The sequence below is a fragment of the Pungitius pungitius genome, chromosome 1 (assembly GCF_949316345.1).
Source record: "Pungitius pungitius chromosome 1, fPunPun2.1, whole genome shotgun sequence".
Lineage (NCBI taxonomy): Eukaryota > Metazoa > Chordata > Actinopteri > Perciformes > Gasterosteidae > Pungitius > Pungitius pungitius.
This window is the reverse complement of record NC_084900.1, coordinates 29,656,909-29,670,591: the sequence shown is the minus strand read 5'-3', so window position 1 is coordinate 29,670,591 and position 13,683 is coordinate 29,656,909. Positions and strand designations below refer to the sequence as shown.

The 13,683-nt window shown below is 44.4% G+C and overlaps 1 protein-coding gene across 4 annotated transcripts in view; it reads right to left on the bottom strand.

Annotated features, from left to right (window-relative positions):
• The window catches only part of l1cama (L1 cell adhesion molecule, paralog a), a 37,984-nt gene extending 24,582 nt beyond the window's left edge, over positions 1-13,402 (bottom strand). For all 4 annotated transcript variants that reach the window (XM_062564541.1, XM_062564545.1, XM_062564543.1 and 1 more), the window contains exon 1: positions 13,214-13,402. The gene's annotated coding sequence lies outside the window, so the exon portion shown is untranslated. The remainder of the gene's footprint in view (positions 1-13,213) is intronic.
• Positions 13,403-13,683: the final 281 nt, after the last annotated feature.

Below are 13,683 nucleotides of genomic sequence, written 5' to 3'. Positions count from 1 at the left end.
AGATAAGACACGTGAAAGGCAATTTGAATGCGTGTGTGTATGTGTGTTTCTCGCACTTTTCACGCCTCTGGGGATCAAGCGGGAACCAGGCAGGGCCGGTAAAAAGAAAAAAAAGCTCACATCAGTGTAGTGTTAGCCCAGACACCAGATGCAGCAGCTTAACACTATTTTAGATGACAAACCAGCTGGAACAACACAAGCAGTATGCAACAGCACCAGAGGGAAATGAGCCACTGTGGCACTGAGGCACAATAACCACACTATGGCACACGTGAAAGGGCACATTACATTACATGTAGACACAGCAGAATACTTTATTTTCCCATACAGGTCACATTGTTATTCAAGTCGGCCATGCTCAAATACAAAAAGCATATAATTAATTATATAAAGCAGCCGTAGAGAAAGCTGTGAGCCTCAAAGAGAAGGCTGTGGCGCTACGGTTATGTGATGAGCCTCGGGTGCGAATGGAAGCATGTGTGCCCGTGGGTATGTGTTTGTGTGTGTGTGTGTGTGTCTCGGGGGTTGCGTGTGCATGTGGGGGCGGCTTGGTGTGGACTGTTGACAGGTGGAGATGTCTGAGGAGGGGCTGTGCAGTCGGTCATTCAGCAGACAGAGAGGAGGAGGAGGAGGAGGAGGTCCCTCGGGTCAGGTGATTAGTGGCATGGACAGCGGTGCCAGCGACTGGTGTGACACGCAAAGGACACGTGGGCCCCCCTCCGCACGCCACACCCCGGAGGGGGGGGAGGTGCGCAGTGTGTATACGTGACATATGACCTCCATCACAATAGGTCAGATATTTGAGGTACTTATTTTTCTGAGACAGGCAAAACAAGAAAATATGCACCTGATGCAAAATTGTGACATGGTTTTAAACTTTTTTTTCAAGGAAATACGTTTGACTCTTTTTGCCCCTTCGCTTCTCTACCGACAGCTCTTTGCTGCGATTCAAACGTCGCCAGAAACATTTGTTGATGTCTCCTTTCGTTGGATGCAATTCTTTCTTTTCGACCAGCTCAGGGAAAGGAGCTGCTGGCAAGGCGAGATCACACATAATGCTTTGGATGAAATAGCCCCAGTTGGTCAATAACTAAAAAAGTGGCTGATTTCACCTGTTGTGGAGGCATGAAGTGTCACATGACATAACATAAAGTCTATGAACAAAAACATACATACACACCCATGCAGAGAATGTACAAGCACACATCAGCAATGGCGAAGCCCGCAAACCACAAACATAAACTTGATAGTTCTCTTGAACAAAAGGAAACCAAAACAGCTGCTTAAATAACGCTAGCATACAAAAGCCACAATTCTATTGACTACAGTAGAGGAGGAGGTGATGCCGTCTTAGTAGAGAAGCTCACAAGTACCAGGTGATATGCATTTTAAAAATGATTACCCAGTTCAAACAACAGCTTCTCGGGCCATCCCATTAAGTTTGGTGATGTTGCACAAGCAGCACTTCCCCTTAAGTGCTCCTCTTCTAATCAAATACGAGGCCTTCTGGGGATGAGAAAGGAAATACAACGCCCCTTAAAAAGGTAATAAGTGTTTTCTGTAAGGAATCAGAGAGGAAAGAAGAGCATGGAGATGTTTGTGAATGAGAAGGACGATATTTCACCTCTCTCCGAGCAGTCTAGTGGGCCGGGACTAGATTAACATATTTTAAATGGTTACAGTTTCATAGACTGGGGAGGATTATACTCACCTAACTCCATCTTCCAGCACTCTGTCTGCTGTTAGGACTCAACTAAAACCTGTCGTTATGTTAGGGTTAACGTTATATGATTGATCTACTTGTTTTTCAAGATATTCATCATATTTTTTTCTTGTAGTGTTTGCACTTTGCTGTATTTCCTTCATGCTTCACAGCGCCTCGCCAAACTGCTGTGAAACATCAATCTCGTCAGTGCAAATGAAAAATATTTTCTGTCGGACTTGACAAACTCCTAGTTCTCATTATTCAAGATCCCTTAGTGAATTGCTTTTCTCTGTCACTATGCCAGAGTAATTAACCTTTATTTAGTTCATAAAATCCCTTCAAAACAGTCTTAAAATCCTCTGGTATAAGGATGTGTTTTAAAAAGATTTCAGGATTAACTGCAGTGTGTAGTTTCTTTTTATAGTGCAGATTTAAAAAAAAAAAACAGTATAAAAATAGAAAGTATTATTATATAAGTATGAGCTCTGGCTTAGACAACAATCCCCCGACTGGAGCTGCTTATTGTCCCTACATCAGCTTGTTTCTTCTTCTCTCGTCTCTCAGTGTCATCGATACACAAGGAAAACCGGCGAGCTCAGACAATTAGACACTCAAGCAGAGCGTCGCTCAAACCTGCACACACACAAATACACACAGCAGCAGTGGCAAGGTTGGTTTAGGTCATTTTCTGGCAAGACCAGCCAGTTCACGGGGATCTGCCTGCCATTCAAATAAGGCTGAGTGAGGATAAAGGCAGCCGACAGACAGACAGGGGGAACAGAGTTTGCATGGTGATTAGGCTCCTGGGATCCATGGCTACGTGTGTGTGTGTGTGTGTTTACTCAGGATGTGACAGGTCAGTATTGTTGTGCATGACTCAATGTTTGTTGTGGAATATGTCCTGCATTGTGCGTGCGAACGTGAGCGTACGTGTTTTGTGGTCCTTTTACTAAAGACATCTGTTCACACAATGCGCGTCCGTATATTGTAAATAACAAAATTCTAGGGCGAAAACTTGGTTTGGGGTTAAAGTAAGATGTAACGGTTACGATTAGGCTGGATGCAGCCACGGCTTTTCTGGGGGCAAGTGTTCAGGAAATGAATGTGTCAATGTATGTCATGAATTTGTGTGTGTGTGTGTGTGTGTGTGTGTGTGTGTGTGTGTGTGTGTGTGTGTGTGTGTGTGTGTGTGTGTGTGTGTGTGTATGTGTGTGTGTGCGTGTGTTAGGTGTCAAAACCTCTGGCTCTCCTTCCTTTCCTCACCATCACCATGACAACCTCCTGACTCCAGCTCAGCAGATAGCAGAAAATATTTCTCTCCCCTCCCCCTCCTACATGTTCATCTTTCTCACCCCACTTCTCTCCCTCCCTCCCTCTCTCCCTCTCTCTGTCTATGTACTTCACACTACCTTTATCTCCTGTCTCCCCTGTCTCTGTCGCTTGCTCTTCCCCCATCTCTGGCTTTCTCCAGTTCCACTGTCATATCTACACGTTACCCGCACTTGAAAGAGCTCCTCCTTCCTGACTGTCGTCTTTGCTGAAAGTCTGTCTGTTACTTGGGCTCCTCCATCTCTTTCTGTTCTGTTCTCTATTCCCTGCTGATTTCCCTTTTCTCTCCCCGAACTGTTTCACACAGTCTTCCTTTCTGTCTCTATAGGAAGAAGCTTATGGAACATTGTCTTCCATCCGGGCTGCCCTACTTCATTAAAAACCTTCCAGCCGACGTCCTACGAAATGCAATTACAGGTAGCGTTCCCTCAACAGCCATCAACTTTTATCAAGCCTGAAAGAGACCGTCCAGTCTTGGGGGAAATGTGCAGGCTGGCACGGCATCGATACAGTCCCCACGACCCTAAGTGACTGAGTAATTCCCATCGCATCTGTTATCATTATCATCAGCAAACCATTTCTGCTCTGTAACCGAATCCAATCATTACCAATGGAGTCCGCGGCGGAGATCTATTTGAGGCGGGGAGGCTCGTGCTCTCCAACAGAGGAGGGCCGAGCTCCATCAAAGGCTTGCGGCGTTATCTGCGGCGCACAGCCCTCGTCTCTGCTGCAGACCCCTGTCACCGCAAATCCCCCCCCCACGTCTACACACAGCTCCAGCCCCTCCACTCGCCAGTGTGTAGTGGTAAAGAGATCAAGGACGTGACATTTTCCAGAACGCGCCGCAATTTTCAGCAAGGCACAGTGTGAAAGAGAGTAAACAGACAACCTGTTCCGTCCCGCCTGCAGTTTGCATGTGTGTGCTTTTGTGTGCGTCATCTCCAGTCGGAGGGATAAAGGGGGGTGACAAGTATATCTGTCTTTATGTTATCTATTTAAAGGAGGCAGACAGAGGGAGCAGGCAAAAAGCGGTTTTATCGCCTCTCTATTTATATTGTTTTGCAGAGCTTCCTTGCTCCTCTCCTCCAGCACCGTCTTTGCTTCTCTCCCTCCTGGTCCTTTGGGAGGTTCTGCCCCGATACACCGAGGCCCCAGCTGTGGCCAAAGCCACTGTTCTCACTGTTCTCACTTTCCCTCCCGTTTTGCTTCAGTTATGAGAGATGACAGAAAGGGTTCAGCTCCAATTCCAGCGAGAGAGAGAGAGAGAAAACAGAAAGAAACTGAGCGTGACCACAGGGATGCAGAAGAAGCTGTGGTGACCTTTTCCCTGCAGCTGAACGACCGGTTGATGAGCTTTTCATCGAGTTAGGCCAACAGGGTTTGACAATCCACATTTATACAGTAGACATACACATACAAAAATAAGCTCACGGCCAGCTGTTGACACTAAAGTGGATACTCCCACATTCGAATCGTCTAATAATGATAACAATACAAATGTTTGAACCACCTTCTAAAAAACATAGCAGAAATCTGGAAAGACGAAGTTCCACTGTTTCTGAGGTCTTTACACTGGATTTCTGCCGGCCAAGTCATTCATTTCAAAATACTACTGAATAGTTTGAGTGGAGAATACATTTCCAATCTTCGGCTCCATCATGAACCCTCCAGACGTCTCAGTTTGTCTGGGACAGGCTGTTCCCGGACTCAGCAGAAGATGCACTATATATTTGGAACAAACTACACAAAATATATATATACCTAAATAGACATATAGATAGCTATCTATTTAGGTATATAGATATAGGTATGTATTGTTTAAATAGTTTACTTTCCACTTCTAGCTTTTGAAATCTCAGTTTTAATCTTACCACGTAGCCCTTTGAATAGCTTTGTTGCACAAATGGCTTATATCTAAATAATCATCTCCATCCCATGGTAGCATATCTTAAACCTGCTGGTACCTTTATAGGACGACCACACAGCTCATCATGATAACGTCTTTAACACCTTAGGTATTTGTCTTTAATTTAAACTAAAAGGAGAAACCCGCTTTTCTGTCACTTGTGGAGGCGATCGAGCCCTGCAGACCAAACCCAGGGAACATTATGTCTAAACAGCTCTGTCACTGAAATGTATTGTTGGATCAGTCCCCTCTGAACCAAGCGGTGGTCAAAACCGCAGTTACATAAATTACATAACTAAAACAGACTTCCTGGAGTACTAGATGGAGAAGCGATGTAGAGGGGAGATATAAAGAATGATGGAAGGTGGGAACAAAGGAGGCTGTTTAATGGTACACATTGAGAATTAAGATGAACTAAAGCTGATTTCCTCCCGTCAGTCTGTAGGCAGTCCCACTATGTGTGTTTAAGGTTGTGCGTGCGTGTGCACGTGTACTTGGCAGGTGTGCATCTGCGCGCGCTGACATTTTAATCTCAACATGATCTCCACCCTTTACCTTTCCCATCGCTCTCTGCTGCCTGCATCTTCTCCTCCTCCTCCTCATCTTCCCACAATGTCCTCCCACCTCAACATCCACACGCCCTGCGTGTCGCCCTGAGCAGGATCCCACTTTAACGGTGCAATCAACATTATTAAAGGCTACGGAACACAAACTGCCTTTCTTCCTCTCCTCTCCTGCGTCCCCTGCCCCCATGTAAGGCCCCGAGGGTGAGGTCTTTTCTTATGTGTATAATTACCTCGTTAAGCTCGTTAACAATGTCCGGGCCCTCGCTCTGTTCTCTCCTGTTGCTATCTCCATGTGGGGGGGGGGTGTTTTTTCTGCTCTTCGTCTTCTCTCTCTCTTCATCTCTCTCCATCCCCCAATGTGACATCTGCCCCTCTGAATAAATCTATTTTTCCTTCTTGTTGCTCCGGTGTTTCCTCTAGGGGATTGGGCCTTTTATCTTTTCCCTGTATTAACAAGAAGCTTCACACTGTGTCTCCTTATCGCTTCCCGCTACATCAGTGAGTCCTCTCTTCAGCACAGATTTCAACAGATATCTTACGGAAGTCACTACACACAAAGTGTGCTCTGCAAGTTTGCCCTCAAAGAAATTGCTCAATTCATCCCGCTGTTCCACAGAGCATGGCGGCTGATGTAAACAGACAGTTTTATAGCTAAATATAGAGTCTCGTTATTGCAGCTCGGGAAATGTGCAAGGCCCTCTGTAGCGCCATGCCCAATTAGCTGTGATCAATTCAGGGAGCAAACTCAAACAACTCCAACATCAACTTGATTTAGAAGCTTGTATTCTGAAGAGGCTGAGAAGAATCGATCCACAGACATCCAGCTCTTCAGGTAGGGCATGGAGGGTTTAGCAGGTTAGCACGGCCGGATTAATCCTGGCTATGTGCGGATAAAGAGAGATATGGGTTGTTACGTGTATAGAAAACAAGATAATAAATTATGTAAACCCTTACTTTACTGGGTTTAGTTTCTCTGAAATGCAAATTATTTGCAGTTTGGCCTAATGAATATAATAAGATTCATCGTAAATAAGCAGAATTCACAGTGGTTATAAAACTAAAATGTGTTATTTTTTTAACCCTTGGTGAATAAGTTTGATAATAAAAGCAATCCAAAAACAAACTGGGGAAATGAAATACACCACATGCCATTGCAATAACTATAATTATGATGGCGTTAATGAGAAAGCAAGAGGCGATAATAATCAGCAGCTGAGGCATTCTGCAGTTCTGCATTGGTTGAGAAAGCGTCGTGATCTTTACGGTCATGAATGCGTTTCCCCCCCCCCCCTCCCCGTCCCGTGTTTCTTCACCATGAAACGACTAAAACGCCAAAAGAAAAAACAACAGACACATGCAGTTTCTATATATTCCTTTTCTATATATGATGAGTCTTGAGATCTGATAGGAGGAAGCTGGCTGCTCACAGGGGAAATAAGCCACACAACTCGAGTTAAACATATAAGAGCACACCTTTCTGACTCCTATCTAGCTGCACTTTAGTCAGTGGCATTTCTTTACTCTTGACATTTACACTTTCTCTGTTGTTCTGCACAAATGTCTCCTGCTGCTCATAATCAATGTCCCTTCTCCAGCTCTTTTTCTTGCAATCCTCGCTCTTTGTCTCCATGCCTCCTCTTGTCTGGCATTACCCCCGTTTTAACCTTGCCTGCCCCTCATCCGCTTTCTTCCCGCAAGCGCATGCACGGGTGGGGGGGGGGGGTGGGCGCAGTGTGAAATAGGATGGCACAGTAGGTGAGATTAAATTAGGCCAGTGTATGGGGATTACAACCCACTCAAAACCCGATCCCCTCCCACTCTCCGTAATCCAACCCTAATGAATATATCACGGCTGACACAGCAGATAAAGAGTTGGCAAGAAACTACAGTCACAACATCGTCAAGACACGCGGAGGAAACAAACACAGGAAGCCCGTCTCTGCTCTGCGTCACCTGCCGTGTTTCATGCCCCATCTATTTCATTTATGGTGCATTCAATGTATCTATAGAGGGCGAGTGAAACAAAAATCAATGATCGTAAACAGTCCAAATGAATAAGCCTTCGGATGAATTCAGGACACCATCAAACCATCAAATCAGTCACTGTCTAGCAGTCACTATCAATCCAGCTCACTAACTCTGATGCCTCGACACAGTGGTTGAATGTTTGCTCTCACAACAATGAGTCTGTTGGCAGCAACATTACAAGCAAAAGAGTTTACTCATCTACAACTAAGGCACAACATGACAATGCTGAATTTTAAAATTTTACAAGACTGATGGGTTCCAGGGAACACATCTTGATCAGTAAACTCTTGAGCGTGCTTCTGCGATGGTACTAATGATTGGATATTCTCAAGCATGAGACATCCAGGCTTTCAAAGAACGTAAGGGAATATGTAACTACATGAATGTGAAAGTGCCTCAGAGGAAGAATAGAAATGTCTTTCGGGATGACTTCCTCATCTTTGTTGAAACAGAGACTTCCAGTCTCCACACTACAAAACATTTGTACTTTATTCCGCCAGTTGTTGTAAAGCATTTTGTTTTTTAAATGTGTTATAGAAATACATTTGATTAAACTTGATGATGTAAAATACTACCTGTGCACCTGTATTAAAGGTGGCTGATCACTGCTTTACCATTTATAGTCTATAGACATAATACATTGTTTTTTTCCCACCCTATGTTTTGGTGAAGGGAGAAAGAACATTGTAAGATAGAATGAAAGTCATACCAAGGACTTTGAGAATCATTGTCAAGCAGAGAGCAGAATTAAATCAGTATTAAAAAAGGTTTAAAAGGAGCAGAATGATGTAACTTGAAAGAAAGCAACAGCGCAGAAGCATCCCACAGAGCTGATATACATCAAGCCCCTAAGATTCATTAAAAATGTAGCTGGCCTCTGGGAAACAAATCAATGAATTAGTTTATTGATTCCACCAATGCTGTCATGTCCTCATAATAAACAACCTGTCCATTGTAATCAAAGCCTGAATAGTATCAAAGAGCTCTGATACATTTTCCTGAACAAATAATTATATACTACAAATACATGTGTTTGTTTAGAACGCTATTAATGCTAAAGTTGCAATATGACAAATTACATAAAGTACAATGTTGGAGAATATAAGTTTTATTTATTTTTCTTCTTTAATCAGTGAATCAGTGTATCTCAGTCAGTGATGAATATAAGCTGTAAAACATTACAAGATTCTGAAAAAAAGATGAGCATTAACAAATGTCTGTATTTTTTAAAGATTTGGATTCAAAACATAAGCAATAATAAAGTACTGTAGTGCATATAACCTAATGGTGAAGCTATTTAATCCAGGAACCGTCAACCTTAAAGATTGACTTATTTTATCTTATCAATGTGGACATTATATACTTTGCATTATCGGTCACAAATAAAAGGCAATAACCCAGCATTGGTATCTTATGTCTACTTAACTCAAACATTTTTGTAAATCATCAGAGCACTTCATAGAGGGAGTTGGGGAACACACTGGACAAAGGGTCAATTTAGTCTAATTATAGTCGCTGATGTGGACAATAAAGCTTTTCTGATGTGCCGACTGTGGCACAGACGCTGAGGGGAATTCTCCATTTCGCTGCAACAAAGACCTGATTTTGTCAAAGACAGAAACAGGATGTCGAGAACATCAAGAAGACCACATCATACATGAAGTGTCATATCCTTTATTATTGCCCTGTGTAGATTCATTTTTGTGCTGCTTTCCAGTCTGGCCCTTTCATAAAAAATGTATTTGCTCCTTAATATTTCCTTAATATTAAAATAAAATAATGAAGAATGGATTTTTTTTTTTATTTCCTCAATTTTATGTGTTCAATTCCTGGGGCCTCCAATTGCATTATTGGTTTGCCAATAATTAGTTTTGTATCCTGCTTTCACGTAACATCCTTCCAGTTTAGTCATTTTAACCACCAATATTGTATTCGTTACACATGGAAAATCTACAATTTGTATACTCATATCATCTGTTCTGAAAGCTGTAATAAGGTTATTTAACGTTATTTCATTTCTATTGAGGGCTTTACGAGCATTTTTGTGTGTCTGGTGACGCAATCAGGAGCCTCAGTCATTATTTGGGTGATGTGAGCCTCTCTGTCCACCACTGCATGGATACTGATATGACACGTGAAACAAAGACGCCTCATGGCCAGATACAGAAAGGGTTAAAGGAAACAAGCATTACCTAGGTTGAAAGGTTTGCTCAAGGTGTCTAAAAAGCGAGAGAACAGGACTCCTTACATGACAGCCGGAACAAGGCGGTTCAGAGGAATGGCCATGACAGTCTTCTTCCTCTTTGTCTCATCTTACATAACAGCCTATATCTTTTCAGCACCTTTTAAAATCGATCCTTTCAGTCCTTTGGTTTTACTCCCTTGCCTTCTTCATTTCACCTCCGCATATTTATTCCCCCCTCCTCCTCCTCCTCCTCAATTGGCTAATCATTTAGCCGTGCCTTGCCTGTCAATCCATCTGACCCTTAGCTCCCTAAATCGCCACAATGTATTCTCCACCCAAACCTGACAGCACGTCGACACGATCCCCCCCCCCACCCCCCCCCACCACTTGACACCCAGCGGGCTGACTCCCATCTGCACAGTCTAATCAAACAGCCTCTGAGCAGCAACCGGAGGTGGGGGGGGTGCGTTGAGGAGGGGACCGACTCTCCATCTTGACAGCATCCTGAAGGTGCACGTGCAACCTCCGCGCACGCAACGCACACGCACAGCTTTAAAAACGGCGTGCACTCAGTGGAAGATGAGTCGAGGGAGTTCGCTCACAAGCCTTTGAAACTTTGATATCTTTTTTTTCGGAGTTTGTAACTTTACAACTATTATTCTCAAAGGAGGATGAAAAGGGAACCACAGATGAAACGGGTATTGTTGACACTTCAATCTGAAAGATAGTTCCATCTCTTAACCCTTGTTTTACCCCCTTTCGCTTCTTTAATGGCGGAATCCCCAAAAGTGGAAAGTGCGCTCTTTGATCAGCAGCCGACGCTTAAGTAATCAGGCCAGGGAGGCAACATTACAGAATCTTTAATTTGGCGCAGTGCAACAAGATTCCTGCAGTGTGTTTGTAGTGCGAGTTGCAGAAATGGTGCCTATTCAGATGTGGCGATGCGCGTGTTGATGTATCGGTGTCTGGCCAGCAGGATGAATTAGCGAAGCTGCCCGGAGGCAATAACAGGTGGCTTGGAGCAAAGGGCCGGCGTAGCACTGCTCTTACCCAGAGTAGCTCCTTAACAGATGGAGAGCACGTCGCTCCTCTCCTCCTACACAACAACAGCAGCTCTCCACTTCAACTGCAGGACTAAAGGCATTTGGAAACAGGCCAGACTCTATACATTATCATCTCATAAAAATGTATAGAGAAGAAGGCATCAACATCCGCTGTGCATCGGCAAGGCTTTCCTATTTAATCCTTCGTCAATCAGGATCCTCTTTTCTTCTTTCGCGTCCATGGTTGTTTCTTCCCCTACATCCCATTCCCCCTTGTGACCATGCCCTTTCTTATAGTCAACGTGATCCCTCCTCTCTACTCTCGTCAATACCTTTAGCAGTGAACCTGCAGTAAAGGATGCTGAGTGATTTGCATTTCAAAAGGAAGTCCAGCTTCTTCCCTTCTCTTCCCATTGCAGATCCCTGTCCTTCTCTCCTCACATAAATCCCTGTTGCCATCCGTGCCTTTGATGGAACAGCTCAATTAAGCGGTGCGTGTCCAGTGGGAGATAACATCCTGCACCATACTGTAGCGAGAGTAATCGTAGACTCCAAGTCTAGCCAACAACATCCGTGCTACACCAGCAGCTCCCAACACAGCGCAGAGATCAGGCTGCCCCACACACACACACACACACACAGGGCATTAAAGTATGATAATGTGACCAGCAGTGGGGCTCTGGGGCTCTGCTGCCATGGAGAGGATGGACGCACACACGCACACACCAATAGCAACACGCCCTCTTCGGGAGCCGCTGCGTCTCGATCTATTGTGTGAAGGTGTGCAGTGCAGTCTATGGGTGTTGTAAAGATGGCAACACTTCATTGTCAGACACAGTGGCTTCCCTCCCCTCCAGTCCCTTGACTGGGTTCATCTGGGACAAGCTGCAGGCTGTTGAGGCATAAAGGGAGCGGGAGGTGGGGGGAGTGCGTAGGTTGAGTACATAGCACACCCATGCACTCACCCCGCATGAGAAGACATACTGGGGTTTATAGTCACGTCTTTAGGACACGGCTGCATCCAATGAGCAGATGTCACAAAGGCGTCCCACAAAAACATTGGATATGCATAAATAACCTAGAGACAAAATAACCCTGAGCCTGCAGTCTCCAGCAGCTGCTTTTGGCACTAGTTTTCTACATCATTAACACAACGGGTGGAACATTGTCCATTATCTGCTGTTGGGAAGAACAGATGTGTAGCAGGCCAAAGACGGTGACAGCAGCCAGCTGCATGGCATGGAGCCAGGTGAGGGCCTCCCTTTCATGGGCACACCTCCACGTAGTCGGCTGCGATCGCTGCCCCACCCTTATTTTCACTTCCCCCGATACCTCCTCCCGTCTAAATATCTCAGCCCTTTGGACTCCTGTTGATATGTGAATTTCTGCTCCTTTCTCTCCCTCCTCCAGTTCTTTGTGTCTATCTTCCCTCTAAAAGTCTTTAGTTATGGTTTCTCTGCTTCGGTAAAACAGGCCCTGATTGGTAGACGATGTGCTGTGCGTTTGTCGCTGTGCTGTTCACGATACAGCCGATACGGCTACTTTCTCCCCCATCAACGAAAGTCGTAGCAGCACAATTACAATCATGGGCAGTACTTAACATTAAGCCACTGACATATTAGCAGGGGGGAGGGGAACTGAAAAGTACCATGGCAGTGGGAGAGGCAAAGCATGTGATGTCTGAGATGTTACAACCAGTTTGCAGAATAATGCACAATGTAGTATTAATTGCAAAAGAGCGAGTTTTCAGTGCCATAAATATTTATTGAATTTACTGGGAAATTGTAGAGGAGGGCTATCTGAAGATTTCAGTATCAACCATATGGAACAGATTTAAAGTGCGATACACTAAACAAAAAACATAATTTTAACTATTTGTTTTCTATAGACAAATAGTTTTATTTTATAATGTAGCCAATGAAGTGTTTTAGGCGCCTTCAATATTAATGTCAGAGGAGACCCTGTTGCATGAAATGCAGAATGTTCAATCACCACGATAAATACACACAATCAAAAGGAAAAAAAACCTTTCTCTAAAAGTAACCTGTACCAACAGGTTATTTATTACGCCTGACTTCAAGACACACATTTATTTTTACAGTTAAAAGTGGTGCAGTGTGTAGTTTAATTGATCACAACCCAGGCTTCCGCGTAAAAAAAAGACTTATTTTGAAATGAGCGTTTTTCATTTCCCAAACTCATTGCACAGTTTCCTGAACATCTACACGTGCGATGGGAATAAGACAAATTGTCAAAGAGGAGACATTTGAAAATTTGAGTCATTTACATGAAAAAGGCTGTCGTCCTTTTACGGTTAGTGGTAAATGAGGCAGAGGTTGCAATTCCATAACAAGCCACCTCCACCTCACAGCCTAATTAATCCTCTTACCAGCTCTCTCTCATTCGGTTTAATGACAAACTGCGCGTCTCGTCACAAAAAGATCCTCTTACCTCCCGTCGCAACTCCTTGCGTCTTTTCCCCCCTCTCTGCCTTATCTACTTGCGCCTTTCTCTTCTCTCCGCTCCATGAAATTGATTGCGTCCCTCTCCTCTCTGCTGATGCTGCAGTGATAGAAAAACACACCCTCCTCCGGCCGCTCTTTCCCCCCTCCCTGACTCTCATTGGCTGCCTGTTAGAGGTGACATCACCCTTCTTCTCCGTCTGCCTGCTTCCTTCCCTCCCTCCCTCCCGTGTTCTCTCTCTCTCTCTCTCTCTCTTTCTCCCTCCCTCCCTGTGGATTCCGACCATTCCTTTATTGTAACCCCCCCCCACTATCCTCCTTCCTGTCCTCTTTCCCCTCCGTCCTCGCCTTCCTCCCTATGTACAGTATGAACTAGAGATGCAGCTGCTCTTATTGCTGCTCTTATATTCAGCCATAGGGCGGCCAGCATAATGCATCCTGTACATTAGTATAGAGCAG